The sequence below is a fragment of the Ambystoma mexicanum genome, chromosome 5p (genome assembly GCF_040938575.1).
Source record: "Ambystoma mexicanum isolate Mex_15411 chromosome 5p, UKY_AmexF1_1, whole genome shotgun sequence".
NCBI classification, from domain to species: domain Eukaryota; kingdom Metazoa; phylum Chordata; class Amphibia; order Caudata; family Ambystomatidae; genus Ambystoma; species Ambystoma mexicanum.
Genome location: NC_090930.1, coordinates 348,686,891 through 348,709,646, shown reverse-complemented (window position 1 = coordinate 348,709,646; position 22,756 = coordinate 348,686,891).

Genomic DNA, 22,756 nt, shown 5'->3' with positions numbered 1-22,756 from the left:
ACTTTTTGATCAATAATAATGCATATAGGTGTAGATATTTGAAAGGGATGAATACATATTTAAACACAGTTTGTTGAAAACAAGCTTAATTGGTAGGCAATGTGGTTATGGGTTTTCTATGAGTTTTAGTTGTAATACATGATAAATTGTCTGTATTTTTCTCTCTCCGTGATTACTTTTAAATGTTCAATCTCCGTTGTCATTGCTTGTTTGACTTTTTGTATATTCATCATTATTTCTTTTAATTCTATCAAGGAATCCATAATCAGATTGGTGGATCCTTGGTGTGGTGCTTCCTTTGTGAATCTTCTAGACACTTTATTCACTTCTTCATCTGTTTGAAAATATTTGAAATATTTTTAAACAATTGAAAATATAATGCACTTTCAAAAAATGTGGGTTTTTTGTATACACATTTGATAGATTGACAATAGCTAGAAACATTATATGTGTTTGGTGACTGATTTTTGTTAATTTAAATATAATTGTTAATCACATTTAACATGAATATATAGAATGTACTTACAAAATCCTGATTGTGGTGTATCTTCTTCTGGAACATTGTTTTGCATGTCTTCTTTTCTAATTTCTTCTTTTGTAGGGTAATTCCACGCATTGTTCCATTCTTTGAGTCTTATAGAGAATCACTTCTTGTGAGTTCCGAGTTGAAATTTGCAATGGAGGAAGATTAATGAGGAGAGGTGGAATGTTTTTGTTTGCTTTGTAATTGGATGTTCATTGTTTGTGTGGTGGGTGCCTGCCAATAGGATTTCATTTAGCTCAGATACTGTTGAATTGTATAAAGCCTTTTATGTTTATATAAGCCAATAACATTGTAGATGGGTGGGGTGCACCCTTAGGAAACAGTGTTGTTTTTAGCATATATTTATTGTTGTATTTGATATTTGAAAAATGGAGCCAATTCCAGAAGTAGATGAATGTCTGTGGTCGGAAGGTTGTGGAGATTTTTTGGAGAATGGGGTTAATAGTGATGTTGAGAATATAGGTGATGAGTTCTCAAAGTATTGACTTGCAAGGTTTATTTTGGTTTTATAATATTATATCAGATGGAGTGTTTGAAAAGAGAATGCTGCAATTGTGGAGAAATATTTTTGACAGAGAGCACAGTTTATTTTTTCTTTGGAAAAAGAATATTAATTAATCATCTAAAGAAAGAGAACAGCCAAGTCTTTCAAAATGTTTTCTCTGATTGAATATTTTAGTGATGTGTTGTGAAAGAATCAAAAAGCTCTTTTAAGGTCCACTCATAGAACTTTTTAACTATATTGGAAAAGGGAAATGTGTTTGTTGTCCTTTTTTATAATAGTCGCGGCTATGGTAACAGCCAATTAAACAGCTTGCTCTGTCAGGCGTATTGCAGCCATGGGTACTGATCATTGCACAGGCCGTAGCCGCAGGTACGAGTAGGCAAATGGCATGTTGTGTGTTTTTGGCGTGTGCAGCCGAGCCTGTAACTGTCGTGTTGATAGCCATGGGTATGAGCAGGCAAATGGCACATTGTGTATATTTGGCAGGTGCCGTCACGACTATTGCTATTGCGTCGCTATAGCCGTCACTACAGCCGGTTGTATTTTGGTGCAGTGATCATATTATATTATGGATGTTATAGCTCAGATTTGTACATGTGTTTCTATTTGGGTCAGTTGGAGGCTAATGTGAATTGCACCTCTGTTTCCTTGCAAAACACATGACAGTCATGCCTACCTCTTTAGTGGTGGCGGTTATTTTGTGTGGTTTAATGTTTTTTATTTGGCATTGCAGGTAGACCAAAGGGTTAATTGTTTTAGCATCTGTTGTGTCGGATTGACTATATCCTGTTTTCATCTAAATCCTGGTTTCTCTGTTATGACATGTATTGAGTTTTGAATATCACACCCATTGTGTTCTGGATGTGGTTGGTGCGGATGTCAAATTGTTATGATATGTAAGAAATGGGTGATTTGCTGTATAAGATGTCAAATTAAAGGGGTTGTAGTGGGTTGGTGGAAACAGTATTATTGATGAGGTTTGTTAAGAAAGGTTTCTGGGGCTGGTTAGGGCATATGGCCATTGAAACTTTAGTACAGTGGGAAGGGACAGTAAAGTGAGGACATACATGCTGATATCTTTTTGTTGATTAGCAACAGTAGTTATTAGTTTGTAGGGGGAAATGAGGATAGTGCATTAGGCTACTGTGTTACTATGCTGAGATGGGTGAAATCAGTTAATCAGTTAATTGTTAATCTGTATGATTTTTTCTCACATTTGCTAAGGAGAAGTAATTAAATGGGTGCTAGGAGAAGCAAGAGTGTAGTAGGGCCGAATATGCTGTACAAACAAAAACCTCTTCATACTGTATTTGTTAATGTGGATCATGTGTGCGTATGATGGCCATAGAGGTTTTAACCATACATTTTATCCTAAGGAGTTAGTGTTTAATGTACACTTGCTAATCGCAGGCATCTAAGCAGACTATCCTGAAGAATTGATGCCTTTCCTTGGCTGTTATTATTGAAAGATTGAACTGCCATGGTGGCTGCCCCCTGAGGTGTCTACTTGAGCATATGTGGTGTTTTGCTTCTGGTATGAGCATTACTGGAAGCAATGATACATTACTGGTTTTCTGAAATGCAATGTTGTTGTGTTTTTACAAGCAGTAATTGCTATTACTTCATGTGTTTGCGGCAAAGGTGTAATCATCCAGTACAACTCTCTTTACCACATATGGCATTAGTATTTACTGGATTGATTGTCTGCAGCCATGTTATCACTATCATGTTTGCGTAAAGCACTGAGTAGATTGTTTTCATCTCTCTACATGAACAGGCGACAACATTCCTGAGACTAATACCAGTGTACTTAAAAGAGGATAAGATGTTAGTAGTGCCCTTAGACTACCGAGAGGCATGCTACCCTGGCTGCACTTACTCACTGCATTTGTGTCCTGTTTGCCCCTACCCTCTCCCTTGCACTTCCTCCCTCCTTTTCTGTTTGCCCTTTTCCTTCTTGCACTTGTATGATCTGAATGACATAAGGCCTACTAACATTGTTTTCCTTGTCTTCCCTCTGTCCTCCCTCCTTTGTCATGCTTAGACATACTTGTGTGCAGGTGTGTTATAAATGAGTTATGATATCATATCATTTGGGATGTTCTTGGGGATATATTTGATAATTGTGTTTATATGATAAATGTCCACCTCCAATCAGACTCATTCCATCAACCTCACTGTCACAGGCAGTGGTATTTGAGCCCTCTACCTTAAGAGGCACTTAGTATTGAAGTTCTAAGTCACTCCCTTGTCACTCTTGATGTTTCAGTTAGCAAGGAGGCATGCCAGTTATCCCATGTGTGTGGCCATGAATGCATCCAGGGTACTGTTTTACAGTGAAATTTCATTATGAACTTCTCATGTGCATAGGTGGCCAAACCATGGACGCACACAGATTTTATAAGACATATGGAAATGACATTTGCTATGTTATTAGTGTAGTTTTTTATAAGTCTTAATATGTTTATTCACACAATTTTCTATTGTCTACATATTATTTATAATATAGGCATGACTGTAGTCTAAAAAGAATAATACTCAAAATAATGTTAGAGTGATGGCATGTCTCATGTATTTCTTTGTAAAACAGAAGACATAGTTATGTTATATGTCTTGGTTTCGTAGTGAACGTTGCATAAAGTAAATTAGTCATCATGTAGCATAAAGAAATCTCTACATAGTATTGTAATATCTGGACATTGTAGTGAAATGCATTTATTGGTTTATAAACTATGGATGTTGTAGGCATTTATTTTCTCCAAATTTGTAGATGCAAAACATAGTTTGTAATAACTTAAATGTTAAGTATTTTAAATAACAGAAAAGAGTTTTTTTTTATCTCCATGAAGAATTAATTTTCCTCTATAGCATGATTAATGAACACAACTTGGTAATCGTTGAATACTTGGAATACAATCAGTATTCTTTTAGTATCATTATGTGAAAAATAAAAAAATGGTATTTTGTTTGTTATGATGAACACCATAGGACCAATTCAGTGGTGATAGTGCATAGTATAAATGTCCTTTACCATTCATTTTAACTACATTTTTTCATATATGGAAGAATGTCAGAAGGAGATAGGTATTTGGTAAGACTTTGGATAAATGTATATATATGTAATGTATATATGCACATACAAAGATTTGTATAATATTATTTTTAGCTGCGGTTATGGTACCAACCAATCAATAGCGGGATTCTTTTTGTGCGGCTAAGTTAAGCAACAACTGGGGCGCTTTTACTCACGGCTCTGGTTGTCGCGGCTATAGGCACCAATTGACAATTTTGAGTGCTGAAACTGCATAAAATAAATTACAATAGATATCGTAATATATTTTAGCAGTCCGTGTTTAATTTTATCTATTTTAGAAACGTAAAAGGTGGCCCTTAAAATGGCCATTTGGGGGGATGGAAAGAGGTAGGTGGAATAGGGCAGGACAATACATAAGGATGAAACATTTAAGAATGGGAATGCAAATAAAATGCAGCATATCTTTTTTTTAATATTTCTTTTTTTTAAAATAAAAAGGGTGAAATATTTCCATTAAAAAAATACTAAGCATGACAGGTAATCTGATCTGATGTTGAGTGATTAACTTTAGTCATTGCTCAATTGTTGCACCTCCCTTGACTACCTATTTGCAGCATCTTTTACACATGACTTGAATCTTGGAAAGGTTGGGTGTTGGCAACAGAGGAGTCAGTGTAGTGGATACCACTGCAGATGTAGAGGTTTCATTGCACTGTTGGTGTTGTTGCTGCACTAGTGGATGGAGGTTAAGAAGATGGTGCTGATCTTCGTCTATTCAAAGAATGGTTCCCTTGCATCTTTTGTGATGTTCATGAGCTATACAATAATCATCATCGACACCGTCCCAGTGGACTCTCACCAGATGATTAATCATTATTGATGTTCCAAGACTTTGAGACAGAACATTGGAAGGACCACGGCGTAGAGTCTTGTTGCAGAAGGTGCACAGTACCACTTCCCCTCTTTAATGGAGTGGTGTTCCTTCACTTTAAAGAAGCGCCAACTGTCTGCCGTTTTCTTCATGTCTGTGTGCATCTTCCTTGGTGGTGAAGGATTGTCCACCCAAATGATAACGTCATCCTCACTGCTCCTACTGTCATGATCAGACATGTTGCAATGTCCAAGCGGGGAAGAAAAAATAAAGATTACAACACAAAAAAACAATGCTGCAAAAAATAAAATAAAAAAGTAAAACAAAAAACAGAGATAAACTAATCACAAGACAAAAGAAAATTGGATTTTGGGAAACTGAGTAAAAAGGATGAGGAGATTAAGGGGTATGTAGTTATTCAGAAAACCTTTCACTAGCAAGTACAGAAAGCAATGATTAATGTAATATTATGTTTTTGTGAATGTGGTGATTATTCGCCGCCTGATTGGACCATCTCACATACGCAGGTGTCGTTGAACGGCATGGGGGTAGCTGCATCGATGCAGTGCAATATTTGATTGGTTGAATCGTTGACATGCATACAAGTCATGTATAGGCGCGGAGACGCATTGTGTATTATGATTGGCTGATGCATTTTTTGAGAAGAGACATAACCCGCACACACAAATAAGCCATTGAGACACACAAGTCCTGTGATGTGGCTTTGTTAAACGGCATGGGTGTAATCTCATCCATACTTTGCAAAGTGTGATTGGTTTGTTTGTTGATGCGTATAATGTGTGGGTGCAGAACCGCAGCATGTGAAACTATTGGGCACAAAGATGCATAGCCACATCGAAGGATACAGATGTTCTATTGGCTCATTTCGGACATGCGGGTTACCTCCCTGGTGTAGCCGCGCTATAAAAAATTATTTTAAAAAAATATACATATATCAACATATATATGGACAGTAATTTATTCTGAAACATTTTACAGTTACTGTAAGATTTGAATAACTATTCATGAACAGTACATATACATGTAAATACTTTAACAAGTTAAGTACATATGCACACTTTTTTGAAACAAAAGGTTTATTTGGGGGATAGGAGGTTCCTCAGTTGCCTTTTATTTTACTTTCTAGACATAATAAAGTGTTTTGTTTAGCTGAATTGTGTGTATTATTAATGTGAATTATGTATGCAATAACAAACCCCTTGACATTCAAGGAAAACACTTTAGTTGCAGGGAAGTTAAGGTGAGCAATATCTTGCAACAAAACCATTGAAATTCAATGAAAAAACTTTAGTTGCAGGGACATTAAGTAATGCAACAAAACCCTTAAATTCAGCTAAAGCCACCTTAACTTCGCACCCCCCTGTTGCGCATCCTATGACCACAATTATGACATCACAGATCACATCACTGATGACATCACAAATTACATGTTTTATGAGAACCCTGATGACATTACAAATCCCATCACTGATGCCATCAATGGTGACAACACTAATTACATAACAAATATAACTGACCTTAAGCATCGCCTTTAGCCATGGTCAGTGTGCATGGCCAAATATATTTTAACACATGAACGGGTACTAGTCATGGCCTTCAGATATGGACAGTGGTGGCAACATTCACCCATGTGCACTGAATATTTTAAAACACTAACAGTCTACCAACCGTAGATGTTGGCAATACCAGTGTTACAGATTTCAACTGTTTCCCCTGTATAGTATATACACTGGTGAGGCACTAGCCATGGACTGTAAGACATTACAGTCCAGTGGCCCTAACTTTGTCTGTGCTCACTATATATTCTAACATGTAAATGGGCCACTAGCCATGGCCTTTGGCCTTGGGCAGTTTGTACATCTTTTGGCCATATTCACTGTTATTTTACGATAATGAAATGCAATACGCAATGGCCTTTGGCTGTGCCCACTGAGTATTATAGAATACTAACCAGCCACTAGATATGGCCTTGATCCGTGCCCATTGCATATTATATACACTAACCATCCCGTAGCCATGGTCTTCAACACAATACTAGCAAGTGAGCATGGTATTGAGCTATGCAGACTCTATATTTTAACATATTAATGGGCTGTAGCTTTGGCCTTTAGCCATGGCCACTGACTACAGCTATCAATGTTGCCGTATATTTGAAAACAGTGACGTGCTACTAATCATGGTTTTTAATCATGTACCTTGGTATTTTTCAAGATTAACCGACCACTAGCTATCGTCTTTGGTGCCTTTGTAATGGACAAGTCCATGGCCCAAATTTTTATTAAGGTAACCACAGTTTTCATGAGCTAACTTATAAATAATGTTATGTCTAATTCAATTTTTGGTGTATTCAATGCAATTAGAGTTGTCACCAGTGATGGCATCAGTGATGTGATTTGTAATGTCTTAGCTAAATTTCAGCGGTTTTTTTACATTCCGTTCTCACCTTAATGTCCCCACAACTAACATGTTTTTATTGAATTTCAAGTGTTTTTTTACAAGGTATTGCTCACCTTAACTTCTCTACAAGTAATGTTGTGTCCTTTAATATATATATAATTGTGAAAGAGTTGAAGAAAACATGTTTTTAAATATAAGCAAACCTCTACTGTGTTTTGTTAGATGCAGATCTTGTTGACTCTGGAAATAGAAATCTTGGATAGTTGCACAGTAGTTGTTGATGCAGATGCCTTTCATTAACCGGAGATATGTACTGAAAGCACACCCCTGAACGCTTAAACTAGAGAGAATACAACCCACTAGGGGAAAAAGGCCCAAGTCAATCTTGTAACGGTAACATGTTTTAATCTCACACAAAAATGCGAGCAACAGCAAAGAACTATGCTGCTAAGAACATTCTGCTGGAAAAGGGTACAAGCAGAGGCTTAGGAGGAGACACATCATCATCACTACAGTGGGCATACAGTTAAGGTGGCCTTATCTGAATTTCAGTGGTTTTGTTGCATTCCGTTCTCACCTTAACGTCCCCACAACAAAGAAAAATAATCTTGAATTTCAAGTTTTTTTTTTTACAAGGTATTGCTCACCTTAACTTCTCTGCAACTAAAGCTGTGTTCTTCAATATATATATCTATTTTTTTAATGTGATACAGTTTATACATAAACTGTACACATGCAAAAATAAAATGGTAAAACAAAAGTACAAATACATATTATTTACACACATAAGATCATATGCCCAAGTTGATCATGTAACGATAACAGGTTTTAATCTCACACAAAATGAGAGCAACAGCAAAGAACTCTGCTGCTAAGAACGTTCTGCTGGAAAAGGGTACAAGCACCAGGCACCAGTCTATGATTGCGGCCTTTTAGGGCACATTCCATTTGGGTAGAACAACATTTGTGCAGTACTCTTAGAACAATTGATGAGCTTTATGGTGGTTGGGGGTGTGGGTTGTCCTCATGGGAGCGTGGACATGGATGGAAGTTTCGCTCATCTCGCATTTAGGGCCTAGTGCATGCAATGCTGTATTCGCCCAGCAGGCCTTGTCTCCTAACTGTGATTACTAACATCTATGCAAAAATGCACTAACATCTACACAACATGCCAGTCTTATTTGTGTCCTGGGCTATACTATGTGGGTTGATTTGGTGGGGTCCAACCACCATCCCTCCTACCACCCTGGCTCATAATATTCCTTTGAATGCAGCTCTTCTTACTCTAATGTGCTTAATGGGGAGGGACGGGGTCACTCCCTTCCCAACATTCCCCCCTTTCATTACTTTTACAGTAACAAACTCCTTAATACCCCTTCGCTCTCGCGGTCTCCTATCAGCTTCCACATATGTCTGTGTTCCTTTCATTGGCATCCAAGCCCTGCATACCAACTGCAAACTCCCCCCTATGCGTGTATTCCTCAGGTGTGCCAGTCACATGGATGCATCCCCCTTTCCCTGCCAAGTCCACCCAAACCTCTGTGTAGTTCTCTAAATCCGGGTGTGGAGTAATGATAGGTGGTCAACTTAATTTCTTTATGGGATGGGAGCATTTCATACTTTGTGTGATATCAGTCTTTAATTCACTATCTTTTGTCTTGCAAGGTGCTTTTGAAACCCCAATTGATACCAACATTCTAGTGCTATTGGGTACCACATTGGCACAACATTGGCGGCCCAGTTGGAAGGTGAAGAAGATAACTACAGTGAACCTGATAATGGACATCAACATTTTCATTATCTCTCCGAGTCAAGACTGGGCCCAGTTAAATGTCAAGGTGAACCAGTCAAGTCACTCTACTGTACTCCTCCCTCCTTCTTCATGCAAACACCTAGGTCATGAACGGCTAGAATGATGTGGGATAACAATGCATTCTCTGCATCTTCTGAAGGCACAAATGTGCAGCAGGAATTGCCAAATGTTTCGCAAACCCCGCCTATTGCTTTGAACATTTCGAGCTTGTAGCCATTTTGCATTGTCATAAGTCTCCTTGCACGCAACTCAACCGGGAGCACGTTGAACCAGCTCCCAGCACACGACTTGCTACCATTTTGCATTTGCTATGGCCTGCCCTCCCAGAAACAGTAGGGATGTGAAAAAGGATTCTGCTAAGCTGAAGAGACGGTACTCCTCTGCTATTTCAGCAAGCAATACTGAGGAGTCTATGGATATCTAATTCAATCGTTTCTTCCTCTCTACTTAACCAACAGTTATTTACATTGGTGAGGTTCATCATCTTCTCTCCTGAAAATAGAAGCAGAATACACAGAACAAAGAAAAGGAGAGACGTACAAGATGTACCTTTTTTACAGAGAGAGAGAGAGAAAGAAAGAAAGAAAGAGAGGGAGAGAGAGAGAGAAAGAGAGAGAGAGAGAGAGAGAGAGAGAGAGAGAAAGAGAGAAAGAGAGAAAGAGAGAAGGAAAGAGCCCCCCAAAAAAGAAAAATATGTAGCTAGTAGCTGAGCTTCAGCCCGTTAGAGGAGTGTGACATGCCTCACTTTGCTGTACCTTCACAGGCTGGTGAGGTAGACAGGGTTCAGGTACTGCTGCCACTCCTTTCAGTTAACTGAAGTACAAACCCTGCAAACGTCAGAGAGGTGGACCCAATATCGCACCCTCCCTTTACCTTCATAGCGAGGGGAGTGCAAAACACCACCTTGTAGGGCCTGTGGAACTGAGGGTTGTTCCACCTATGCATAAAATTAGAAATGTACACCAAGACACCAGGCAGCAGCGGTTGTGATATCATGCACTCAGGGGCAGTCACCGTTGTGGTTGCTAGGTCCGTTGTGTCTGCTGTCTCAATTCTGGGAGGTGCAATCTGTCGGGAGACATATTTAACTGCCGACGTTAGTGTGGTCAAATACTCTTTGAACTCATCACCTAACACCACTGCTGCCCTATGTGTGTCTGAAGTTTTTCTTACAAGAGATATGGGGGTGTGAATACAGCGACCACTGAGCACCTTGTGAGGAGACAAATGGTGGTCTTTGCTGGGCTCTGTGCGTAAACAAAAGAGGTCCAGAGGCAAACAGTGTACCCAGTTCTTCTTCAAAGCGGTCCACAGTTTGGAAAATGAGCTTCTTTTGAAGAGCCCATTCATCCCCTCTACAATGCTCTTGGCCTGTGGGTGATAAATAGAACACATCCAGTGTTTAATGCCAAGTAGTGCTGTGACGTGCTGAAACAGTGCATTTAAAACATGTATGCCATTATCTGACCTTAGAAACTCGCACACACCCCATTGAGGGAAAACCTTGGCTACCAAATATCTAGCAGCACATTTGTTGGCATCCGGATGTGCATAAGGCCCTGCTTCCACCCTCCTTGAGAAAGGGCAAACCATGACTATGAGGTACCTGGAGTCATTGCAACACTCACCCATTTCAGCATAATCTTTGTGTAATTCACGGAACAGACCAGTAGGGTGGGGCAATATGCCCTGTAACATCCGTAGTGTTATCGCTGTACTGAAATGTTGACATGTGGTGCAATGTACAACCGTTTCTTTGATGCTCTCCTGGATGTTTAGTATGAAGCAGTCCTCCTGTATATCTGCTGTGATGTGCTACTTTGTACTTTGGGATTGATAGTGTAAATGTTCAAATGCAAATGCAAATCCACCCTCCAAAACCCCCTCCTCTTCCAGTGGGTTAGACCGGCGTGCCCCGTTGTTGTGACGTATGCTGAGTCTGAATATATTGTGACATGGCACCCTTGGGATGCTCTCAATGCTTCAATGAGTGCTATGAGCTCTGCCGTCTGTGCCAAATAATGCATGGTAAATCTTTTCATAATCACCATCTTGTACTCCCATTCCTCAAGTCGTACCACCGCTGCCCCTGTATCTCTCTGTCCATCCTCCTGGTCAATTGTGTATGACCCATCAACATACAGTACCTCACCCTCCGTCAATGCGCAATCTTTCACTTTGGTGATGTCATCTTCCTCCCCCTCGTATGTAGCACAGTCGTGCAGCGTTAGATCTTCAGCAGTGGGCATATCTGTTAGGAAAGTGGCAGGATTCACTGTTTTACATTGTATCACATGAATGTGGAGCTTTGAAATAATAATCTGGTACACAGAAGATCTCTGTGTAGTCAGGGTGGAATTTGACCTTTCCAGGATGGCAAATAGAGAGTGTTCCACATACAAAGTAACTGAGCACCCCATTAAAATAGTAGAACTTTTTTCTATTACAAATGCAGCAGCTGCTAAAGCTTGTTTGCACGCAAACTTCCCTTGCATCGCATAATCCATTGTGCCGCTGTAATAGGCCAATGGCTTATGGCCCATAGTGCTTATCTGTGTTCTCATTGATTCACAGACACACTGTCATTGTGTATGAAGACTGGCAGCTTAAACTAGTTGTTGCCATATGCATTTCCACATGGACTGACTCAATCTGTTCAATCAAATTCAACCATTCTCCAACTGGTTCTTAATTCTGATGAGTTCATCCCCTCTCTTCCTCTTTTGCCTGACAGTCTAACAATTCTGCCCCCTTCCACGCCCCTGGTATGATCTATGGCTGGCACCCTCAGTGAGTACAGTGTTTTCTCTCCTTTTAAATGTCACTAATAGGCACCTGAAATGCCATTGTGGTTGACAACAAGACGTGGACAGCAATTAAGATCCATGCCTTATGTGTTTCTCCACAGGTTATGTTCTAACCCACAAGAACAATTAATGACTCCCCCTTTTTCCACATCTGTTGTCCTGTTTCCCTATCTTTACAGCCATTAGGTTTCTCTCTGCATTATGTCCTCTTTGTTAGATATTGTAATTTCTACAATCTACTAGCAAGACCTGTTCATTCACCTGGGAATTAGCACACAGGCCTAGCATTGCTGTGGGAAATAGATTATCACTGTATTGTCTTACCAGTATTGGATTATAATTGTGTTCATTGGATATATGTCATTTTTGTTGTCCCTTCCCCCCTTGTTTCTTTGCTTAATTTGTTCATTGCATTTGGAGTGAATGTGATGTGATTGTTTAACATGGGTTAGCCGATGTGGGGTGGTTTCTCAGACTGGTTCCTATGTGAGGCCACTTGTCTATTTTATAGTTTTTGTGTTTCACTGGGATGTAATTCAGTTTAGCTTTTTCGTTGTTTTTCTGGAACATGTGGCAACATGAAGCACTGCAACTGCCTGCCATATATATAAGTTGTGTCATGGTTTCCTTTTTAATGTGTCTTTCTTTGAAAATGAATGCATTCTGTACATTGAATTGCTGTTCTGGAATGGTCTTCTTCCTGTGTCCAGCCTGTTGGGCCCATCTTTCCTAAACAGAAATTGTGCAAAATGTGTGTTTTAATTCATAGGGGATACTGCAGAGAATGTTCCCAGGATTAGGAGCGACTGGAAATTATTTCTGTACCACCTCGTTTGGGGCGTGTAAGTCCTGAATCATTCTCCAACTGCCCTGTGTTGATTTCTTGACAGGGTATATATCTGTGTTACATGGAGATGTAGATGGTACAATCATCCCCTGGTCTAGTAGACCCTGCATTGTACTTCTAATATGCACCTCTACCTCCCTTGATAATGGATATTGTTTTACCCTGGGTAGCACCACACTTGGCTTCAGTGGTATACGCACAGGGGTCACTTCTTTCAGTAGTCCCACATTGTGTGGATTTGTAGTACACAATTGCTGAGGCACATGTTGTAAGTCTTCATGAAGCAATAGAGGTGGAGTTAGTACTGCCATCAGGGGGCAGTGCACCCTTCGGTACAGTACCATTATGTTGCAGGGGATACAAATCTCTATTAATATAGCGCCATTTGTGTCATTGTTCTCAAACAGCTTGTCATCTGTCAGTTCATTTAACTGTGCTGTTGGATCCATACAGAGCATTGTGCGCCACTCACACCCGACCCTGTCTATTCCTAGCATGACAATTTTCTTGCCCATCTGAGGCGGCACAACTGGATAGAAGATAAAATCTGTGGGCACTCGCCAATACTGTACGGTAATCTGAGGCACTGTCTCCACAAGCACAGTAATACCGAACATGTCTGGGTCTACGGGAGTCCCGTGAACCATTGTGTGTATCATCAGCATTGCCCTTATTGCGCACATGTCAGGCGTGGAACAAACTATACCGTGCTCTGTAAATAACATTGTCAAGTTTAATTTGCTGAGCAGATCGCTGCCCAGCAATTTGACAGGGGAACTTTCAGAATACAGTAAGGGAGTCCTCACCACCTTCCCTCCCACATTTACGTCCAGCTCCTCAGTGTATGGAACCATGGAAATAGCCCCAAGATATTTGCCTAATAATGGGAAATAACTCTCCATGATGCATTATTTCGTTCCACCATAAATATGAACTGCGTGTTTCCTATCTCCCCTTCACCAAGGGTTTCTCATCAGGGGGGATGGCTGTTGACAAGACCGGACATGCGAGTACTCTTCGTGGACTGTCCTAATTAGGATATTTATTAATTCTGGGGGAAGGAGAAGGGGTTATCCCCCATCACTGTTGCTCCTCCAAAGGGGCAGTGGTCCCTCTTGGTACCCTATTGACTAGGGAAACACCACCTGCTGTTGTGCTTGCTGCACCTGCATATCAGATGCTTGAGGCTACAGGTTATATGTTTGTTCTTAACCCTGTAGATAACCTTCATTCTGATACCCTTGACACTTTTTGCGGACACCCTAATCCTTGGGCCCTTGGGGTCCTTGGGGCACTTGGCCCTGCTGCTGTGATATGTAATGATACCCCATGGCAGACCTGCTCCTGCATTCCCTTGCAAAATGCCCCCACCTCAAACAATTCTAACATTATGATGGTCCAAACCCATCCACTCCGGGTCCAAATCCCCCCATCTTGCTCTTTGGGAAACACCCCTTCCTCGCTGTGATCCTCCTTGTTACCACTGTGGGACAGGGTACTGTTGACCCCGTCCCACTCCTTCAGTCCAGAGAGCAGCAATGGTGGTGCCCATGACCTGTTGGGTGCTCTCTGTCCCCTCCACATGTAGTGGCATCGACACTGGTGCCTGGACACCAACTTTCTCCATATTCTTTTCTACCAATTTTGCTTCCTCCGTTTGTTGCCTTTGGGATGTTTCCCTGTCCTGATCCTTGATTCTTTTACAATGGAGCCTTATTATACTCTGTGTCTCCAGCATACCCTTTCCTTCGATACCCACAATCTTATCTAACACCTCCTGCATTTCCTTTGGCAGTCCACTTTTTACAATAAAATAGAAAAATGGTATTGAATGATCCCATGGTTCTCCCGTTTCAGCTCTCTACATATCTTGTAATTTAAGAATAAATATAGCTGGGTCCTTATCATCGCCCAATGTACACTATATCAGGGACTGTAAATCGGGGGTATCTGGGGAAAGTCCTTTGTAGCGTATCCCACACCTGTGCTTTGATTCCATTGAATAATGCTCCATCATGCTCATCATTCCCGAGGGTTATTCCCGGATAACCAGCTTTCACCCACATATCCCCGGCCTGGTCCCCAATTAGAGTAGCCATCAAGCTCTTGATATCAGCCACTGCCAGGGGCACCCCTGCTGTTTGCTTTTTAAACTCATACATCCACTTACCCGCCCCCCTCCTGTGAGCTGTGAGAGAGCCTTAATGAAGTTGTTTTATCCATCTGGGGCCAGGGAACATACTTTGTCCTCCCTGCCCCCTTATGTGTGAGTGGCATCTGCATCTTCTGCCCACTTCCCACACCCTTATTCATAACTCCCTTTCTCTTTACTAACGCCTTCCGGCCGGCCCTATTCCTCAACCTGCCTCCTGCCCACAAGCCTTCTACTTGGAGGGTACTCTCAGCTGCCTCTTGACCCCCTCCTTCTTCTTCACCCTGTCCCTCATCAAACGTACCATTGTCGTCCTCCCTCCTATTGTTTCCCACCACTGTATTCTCCTGTCCCACGACTATCTACCCATCATTTCTTCCCTCCTTCTCAACACATACATTTCTTATTCCTTCATTATCCATCCTGAGCAAGCGGTTCCCTGATTTCCATTCTCCTAACCCTTACATCCCAAATTTCTCTTGAGGATGCCTGTATTTTATTCAGCTCTGCTAGTACCTCTACCAACCATTTTTCAAACTCTCTCGACCGGAGACCCGTGGATGCCGATACATCAGGTGGGTGTGCACATGAGGGTGGGGGTGCAGTAGCCTGCGGTGTTGCTGATGCTGAAGGGGTTCCTATCACAGTGGGCACATATGTTGGATCTGTGTACCAGTCTGTGGGACATGGAGTCAAGGGATATAATCCCTGCGCTCTGCTGATTCCAGACCTTTCCTTCTTCCATCCTGCACCTCCCAACTTTTTGTCCTCAAACATTCACCAGAGGTCTAAAATTAATTTTCTTGTCTGTAGCTATTTCCCCTTATAGCTAGCAGCAATAAATGTGGCTATATGTTCCAGGACGCTACTATTGTGGGAGCCCTGCACTGGCCACAGTGAGGGCATCCTCCCTCCCCCCTGTCTCCGCAATCCACTGCTTATGGTATTTCTCTACCCTGTGACGATACAGTTGCAGGGCCTTGTACATATACTGTATTGGTTTTCTGCCCCCATGCTGGTGATGTCTATGTCTTACTAACCCTGCAAAGCCCTGCTAATGTGCCGTGCATGCTACTGCTGCTTGTAACAGAAAAAAGGAAAATCAACCCCCACCCTTTTCTGTCATCCTCCCCCACACACATTACTTCCTACAACCATCCTATGTCATACGACGATGTGACCAACACAATTAATGCCCCTCTTCTTCATCCAATAAAACACGAATACAATAAACTAAAATAACAAGCTAAAATAACAACCACTACTTGTTCCAGGCCCACAATTTACACAGGACCACTACTTTTATTTCCATAATCCTCTTTTAAATAATATATGTTATTGTGGTACCACCTCCCCTCCTTCCGAGAAGGGGCTCCCTGCCTTACCTTTTCAGGCACACCCCTGAACGCTCACACCATAGAGAACACAACCCATTAGGGAATTAAGACCCAAATTGATCTTGCAAGGGTAACAAGTATTAATCTCACACAAAAATTAGAGCAACAGCAAATAACTCTGCTGCTAAGAATGTTCTTCTGCAAAAGGGTACACGCCGAGGATTAAGAGGAGACACATCATCATCATGACGCAATACTATACAGCAAACACCCATAAAGCTGGTTGTTGTGCACCTATACAGGATCTGCCTGCTCCATAAGTGATACCAGGTCATTAGTTCCAGCCCAGTCTGTCCAACTTCCATCACGTGGAATCTGCAGAGATAATCGTCTTCTCATCAACGAAGGTTAAAGAACAAATTAACTACACTCCTAACACAATGCTACTTCATCATTATACTGTGCACCTGGCAGGCTTTAAGACTGGCACAAAGGAGGTTCTGGGTCACTATGACCTCCACACACACATTTCACTCACTCCCCTTCACCCCATCTGGCTCCAAGGTCTCCACCCTCATTTTGAACTATAAGTTATCCCTCCCAGCTACTCGCAATACAAATCATCTGATTGTAGCTCACAGATGTGCAATGTCCATTCTCTTTGAGCATTCAAGACTTGTTACTTTAGGGGTGATGGTAGAAGATCACCAGGTGCCATGTAATTCGGGTATCTTGGGGCTTAGTCAGACATATGGGCTATAACTTGTGGTCGCCTGGGGGCAGGCCAGGTCAGACTTTAGCTAGAGCAACAAAGCAGGCGTTGGTCTATGATCATGCCCTTGAAGGGCACACTCCTTTTGGGTAGAAAAACATTTTGCTACAATGAACTTTATGGCGGTTGGGAGTGTGGTGGTCCTCATGGGAACTTTGGCATGGCTGGAAGTTTCCCTTAGCTCGCATGTTGGGCCTAAGGCATGAAATGCTGCATTCGCTTCTCAGGCATTGCCTCCTAACTATGATCACTAACATCTAAGCAAAAATGCACTAACATCTACACAAAATGACAGTCTTGTTTGTGTCCTGTGCTATACTTGTGGGTTGATTATAATAGGGTGGGGTCCTACCACCACCCCGCCTCCCCCTGGCCCATCATAATGCTTTGAATGCAGCTGGCCATACTCTGAAGTGCTTAAGGCAGTGGGACGGGTATCCCCCTTCCCAACAGTACTCTGAAAGTTCAAGTGTACATCTGAAGTGTTGAAGGTAGATGACAGGGTTAGTTGTAGAGGTTTTGGATGTGATTGGTGGATGGATGTGTGACTCTTTGAAAGCAGCCAATTAGGGAGTGTTGAGAACATGGAAGTGGAAAGGATGGACCTTCTTTTTGTGTTCGATTTGTCTGCGGACATCACGGGTGTTCTGAAATGTTCTAAATAAACTGAATGGGTGGTGTTCTGAGGACTCAATATGTGTCCGTTGTGTTCGCAAGTAAGCTTAAACTGTTCCACGAACACTCGCGGTGTCCTGAGTTGTTCGCAAAAAAAAAAGAAAATGGGGGTGTTTTGAGGACGCTGTCCGTATTGTTCATTGTCAATCACGGTGTCCTGAAATGTTCGTAGGGGGTGACCTGAAGACGCTGTTCGTATTGTTCTCTGGCAAGTTGATTGTGTTCTAAGAACACTTGCGGTTTCCTGAAATGTTCGCAAATAAACAAAATGGGGGTGTTCTGAGGACACTGTCCATATTGTTCGTTGTCAAGTTGAAAGTGTTCTAAGAACTCTCGCGGTGTGTCCTGAAATGTTTGCAAAAAAACAAAATGGGGCTGTTCTGAAGACGTTGTCCGTATTGTTCGATGGCAAGTTGAATGTGTTCTAAGAACTCTCGCGGTGTCCTGAAATGTTCGCAAATAAACAAATGGGGGTGTTATGAGGACACTGTCCGTATTGTTCGTTGTCAAGTTGAAAGTGTTCTAAGAACTCTCGTGGTGTCCTGAAATGTTTGCAAATAAAGAAAATGGGGGTGTTCTGAGAACGCTGTCCGTATTGTTCGTTGTCAAGTTGAAAGTGTTCTAAGAACTCACGCGGTGTCCTCAAATGTTCATAGGGGGTGTCCTGAAGACACTGTCCGTATTGTTCTGTGGCAAGCTGAATGTGTTCTAAGAACTCTTGCGGTGTCCAGAAATGTTCGCAAATAAACAAAATGGGGGACTGTTCTAAGGACTCACGTGGTGTCCTCAAATGTTCATAGGGGGTGTCCTGAAGACGCTGTCCGTATTGTTCTGTGGCAAGCTGAATGTGTTCTAAGAACACTCGTGGTGTCCTGAAATGTTTGCAAAAACAAAATGGGGGTGTTCTGAGGACGCTGTCCGTATTGTTCGTTGTCAAGTTGAAAGTGTTCTAAGAACTCTTGCGGTGTCCTGAAATGTTCACAAATAAAGAAAATGGGGGTGTTCTGAGAACGCTGTCCGTATTGTTCGTTGTCAAGTTGAAAGTGTTCTAAGAACTCTCGCGGTGTCCTGAAATGTTCGTAGGGGATGTCCTGAAGACGCTGTCCGTATTGTTCTCTGGCAATTTGAAAGTGTTCTAAGAACTCTCGCGGTGTCCTGAAATGTTCGCAAATAAACAAAATGGGGGTGTGTTCTAAGAACTCATGCGGTGTCCTGAAATGTTCGTAGGGGGTGTCCTTAAGACGCTGTCCCTATTGTTCTGTGGCAAGCTGAATGTGTTCTAAGAACTCTCACAGTGTCCTGAAATGTTCTCAAATAAACAAAATGGGGGTGTGTTCTAAGAACTCATGCTGTGTCCTCAAATGTTCGTAGGGGGTGTCCTGAAGATGCTGTCCGTATTGTTCTGTGGCAAGCTGAATGTGTTCTAAGAACTCTCCTGTGTCCTGAAATGTTCGCAAATAAACAAAATGGGGGTGTTCTGAGGACGCTGTCCGTATTGTTCGTTGTCAAGTTGAAAGTGTTCTAAGAACTCTTGCGGTGTTCTGAAATGTTCGTAGGGGTGTCCTGAAGATGCTGTCGTATTGTTCGCTGGTAAATTGAAAGTGTTCTAAGAACACTGGTAATGTCCGCAGACATTAAAAGTTTCCATAGCCAATAGTTGAAATGTTTGACTGTATGGGTGTGATATGCTGCAGTGGTTGTGGCCAGGGCATAGAGTGTTGGGTGCATGACCATTTGGTCATGCATCCAACACTCTATGCCCTGGCCACAACCATCACAGCATATCACAGTTATAGTTGCTTATAACTTTGGGTCAAAAACAAATTTATAAGGAACAAAGTTATAAGATATTATGGGTGTGATATGCTGCTATGGTTGTGGCTATGGCATAGAGTGTATAATATACTTACTGTTTGGTTTAGTAACTGGAGTACATGTATTTCTTGTTAATTTCTGTGATAAAAGAAAATAGCATGTTAGTATTAGTATTTTGTAATGACTTATTACATTGTATAATCAACATTTTTTTTTTGTACCCTCATATTTAGTAGATTACAAACCAGAGTACTGTGCAATTTGCTCAGTTTCTGTGTTCGGTGCTAAAATCATTGGGTCTGTGGGAGAAAAAAAAATCCATGTTGGATTAAAAAAAAAACCTTTTTCTTTTATGCTACAGTTTATTTGTTTGTTTGTTTTCAGTGTTGACTTGTTGCTTCTGGCTAATGGTTTATACATTGGGTTGTTGCATTTTTTTGGAGCAGTAACATATTATTTATTTGTTTGGATATTATAAAGTTTTGGAGCAGTTAGATACCAGTAGGCGTATTCCAACTGTCTATTTATTGATATATTTTAGTGGTATTGATTTATTTGTTTGGATATTGTAAATTTTTTGGACAGTTAGATACCAATTGGCGTATTCCAACTGTCTATTTTTTTTAACATATTTTCTTATTGTTTTCAAAATACAACTCAGAGAGCATGAGCCTCTCCCAACTTCCTCTTACCCTACCCACCTCCCCGCCCGGAAGATTTCCAAATGTCTCTGTTGCACGTGTGATTGTCTATGATGAGAATATGTCCGAAATTCTTATATTGTGCGGGCACCATTGCTCCATATAGTCTGATTGTAGGTAGTTAAGGATCTCTCCCATTCCTTTGTGAACAATTCTTTTGTTCCTTGTATTGTGTGTGTGAGCTTTCCCATGGTTAGTTGCGCCCATACTTTCTGGAGCCAAGTATAGATCAGTGGGGGTTCTTGTTTTTTCCAGTTTTGGGCTATTGACGCCCAGGCTGCTATGAGAAGCCCCATGAAGCCTCTCCATTGTGGTTTCCTGAGTTTCCTTGCTGCCTGGTCTTTTATTCCGAATAGCCATACTTTCTCGTCTAGTTGATTGGCGTCAGGGAATATCTTGATAATTTCCTTCTTTATTTCCGATCAGAAAGCCTTGATCCCCCCGCAGTCCCACCAGATGTGTCTCCACGTGCCCACCTCTGAGCAGCCTCTCCAACATGTGTTCGGAGTTTGGGGGTACATGGCGTGTAGCCTGTCCGGTGTAAGGTGCCATTGGGTCACCACTTTTAGCCACATTTCCCTTTTTTGGACTGATCGGGTCATTTATGGAATGGTGCTCCATAGATCTTCCCACTGCTTTTTGTGGATTTCCTCCCCCAATGTCTTCGTCCACTTGACCATGTATGCCCATTTGAGTGCTTCCTCCTGGGAGTTGATGTAATAGTAGAGCGAGGAGACCAGTTTCCTGTATCCGGGGTTGGTTATTAAGAATTTCTCAAATGGTTTGAGTTATCGTGTGGCTGCTGCTTGGATGTCCGGGGTTGACAGCCAGTGCCGTAGCTGTTCATATTTATATCTGTCTGCGTCTGTTAAGCTCAATAATGATTTACAATCTTTGAACGGTCTTATTTCTTCATTTTGGTACATTTCGCCTATTTTTGTTAATCCTGCCGCCTCCCATTTCTCATAGGCGCCCTGCTCCATTCCAGGTGGGAAATGGGGGTTCCGGCATATGGGCGTGAAAGGGCCCTCCACTGTAGTCATGATGCCTCTCCCTGTTTGTTCGTCCCATGCCTATAGGGTTTTTCATGATCTCGCTAATTCGGAGATTGGGGTGTCTATGTTGTCTGGCTATCCAAAAGGTACCCTCTAAGGGGGATCTAGCCACCGCCCGGTCCTGTGACACCCATACTGTTTGTTGATTATCCCCCAGCCATTCCCAACTGTCTATTTTTTTATATATTTTAGTGGTATTGATTTATCTGTTTAGATATTGTTAAATTTTGGGACAGTTATTTATCAAATTTTGGTTTTAAGAACATTAAATAAGCATTTGTAAGATTTGCTGGTAATCTCTGCTTTAGAGTAATGGTACTATCATTACATTCAAACCATCCACATTTCTTTTTTATATATGCAGTGTAGTGACCTTCATTGGTTGTGGCTCCTGCGTGGTAGATTATACCTATTGTTGTGAAGGTTTTCTTGCCAAGTGATATTTGACCATGTGTGAATCCAGTCAGCTTGCAGTTGTTTTTGGTACCATCTGCATTGTAACGTAGAAGCATTAGTATTACGTATTTACTATGTGTTTGTATTACTAATGTGGAGCGATTATCTGAATTGCAGGTAGAACATAATTTACCAGGGTTTGCATTTTGTACAAGTTGCTGAAATGGAATGGATTCACAATTAGGTATTGATATATATATGGAGCCTCCATTGGGGATTTCTTCTTGTGTCACATTGTTGCAGAGAGTGCATGTATGTTTCCACATGTATGAAATCTGGAAGATTTAATTCATAGGTATGTTTTTGTTTTCCAATACTTGTAATAAGTACATTAGACATTCTTGTGGATCTTCCTGTGAGTTTAGAGTCAATTTCACCATTCCAGCACAGTAGTCCAATTGTTGTCTTATTCCATAAACACTATGTGTGTTATCAGGATTGTTTGCTGCATTTCTGTGAAGTACTAACATTTGCATACACAATGGGTCTGCACTGTGTAAGTAAATGTTGTCAACAATTGTTGGTAATTGAAATAGAATATTCATTGCTACATTTGTGTAGCAACTTACACCAACTATATTTGAGAGTTTAAATGGACCAGGTAGTTCTGTATCTGACTGCTTTTTTGGAGTTTGTCTTCCTTTTTTGAAGAAGTACCTGGTTTACTTTCTCTAATTGATTCTTTTTTGCTTGTGGTACTTGATGAAGTATTACTTTCTTTTACTCTCTTTGGAGGATTTGCAGTGACATCCTGTTGCATTTCTGTTTGATTTATTTTTCTTTTATAACGTTTTACTTTTTATGGAACAGAATATATGTTTAGATGGGGGGTGTATAGTGAACGAAATCTATTGTATTCTAAAATGCAAGGAATATCAGCATTTATTTTACTTGCATTAAAGTTGATTAGAGGTAGACCGTCAAGTGTACGTAAGCGTGATAGTGCTACGTAGC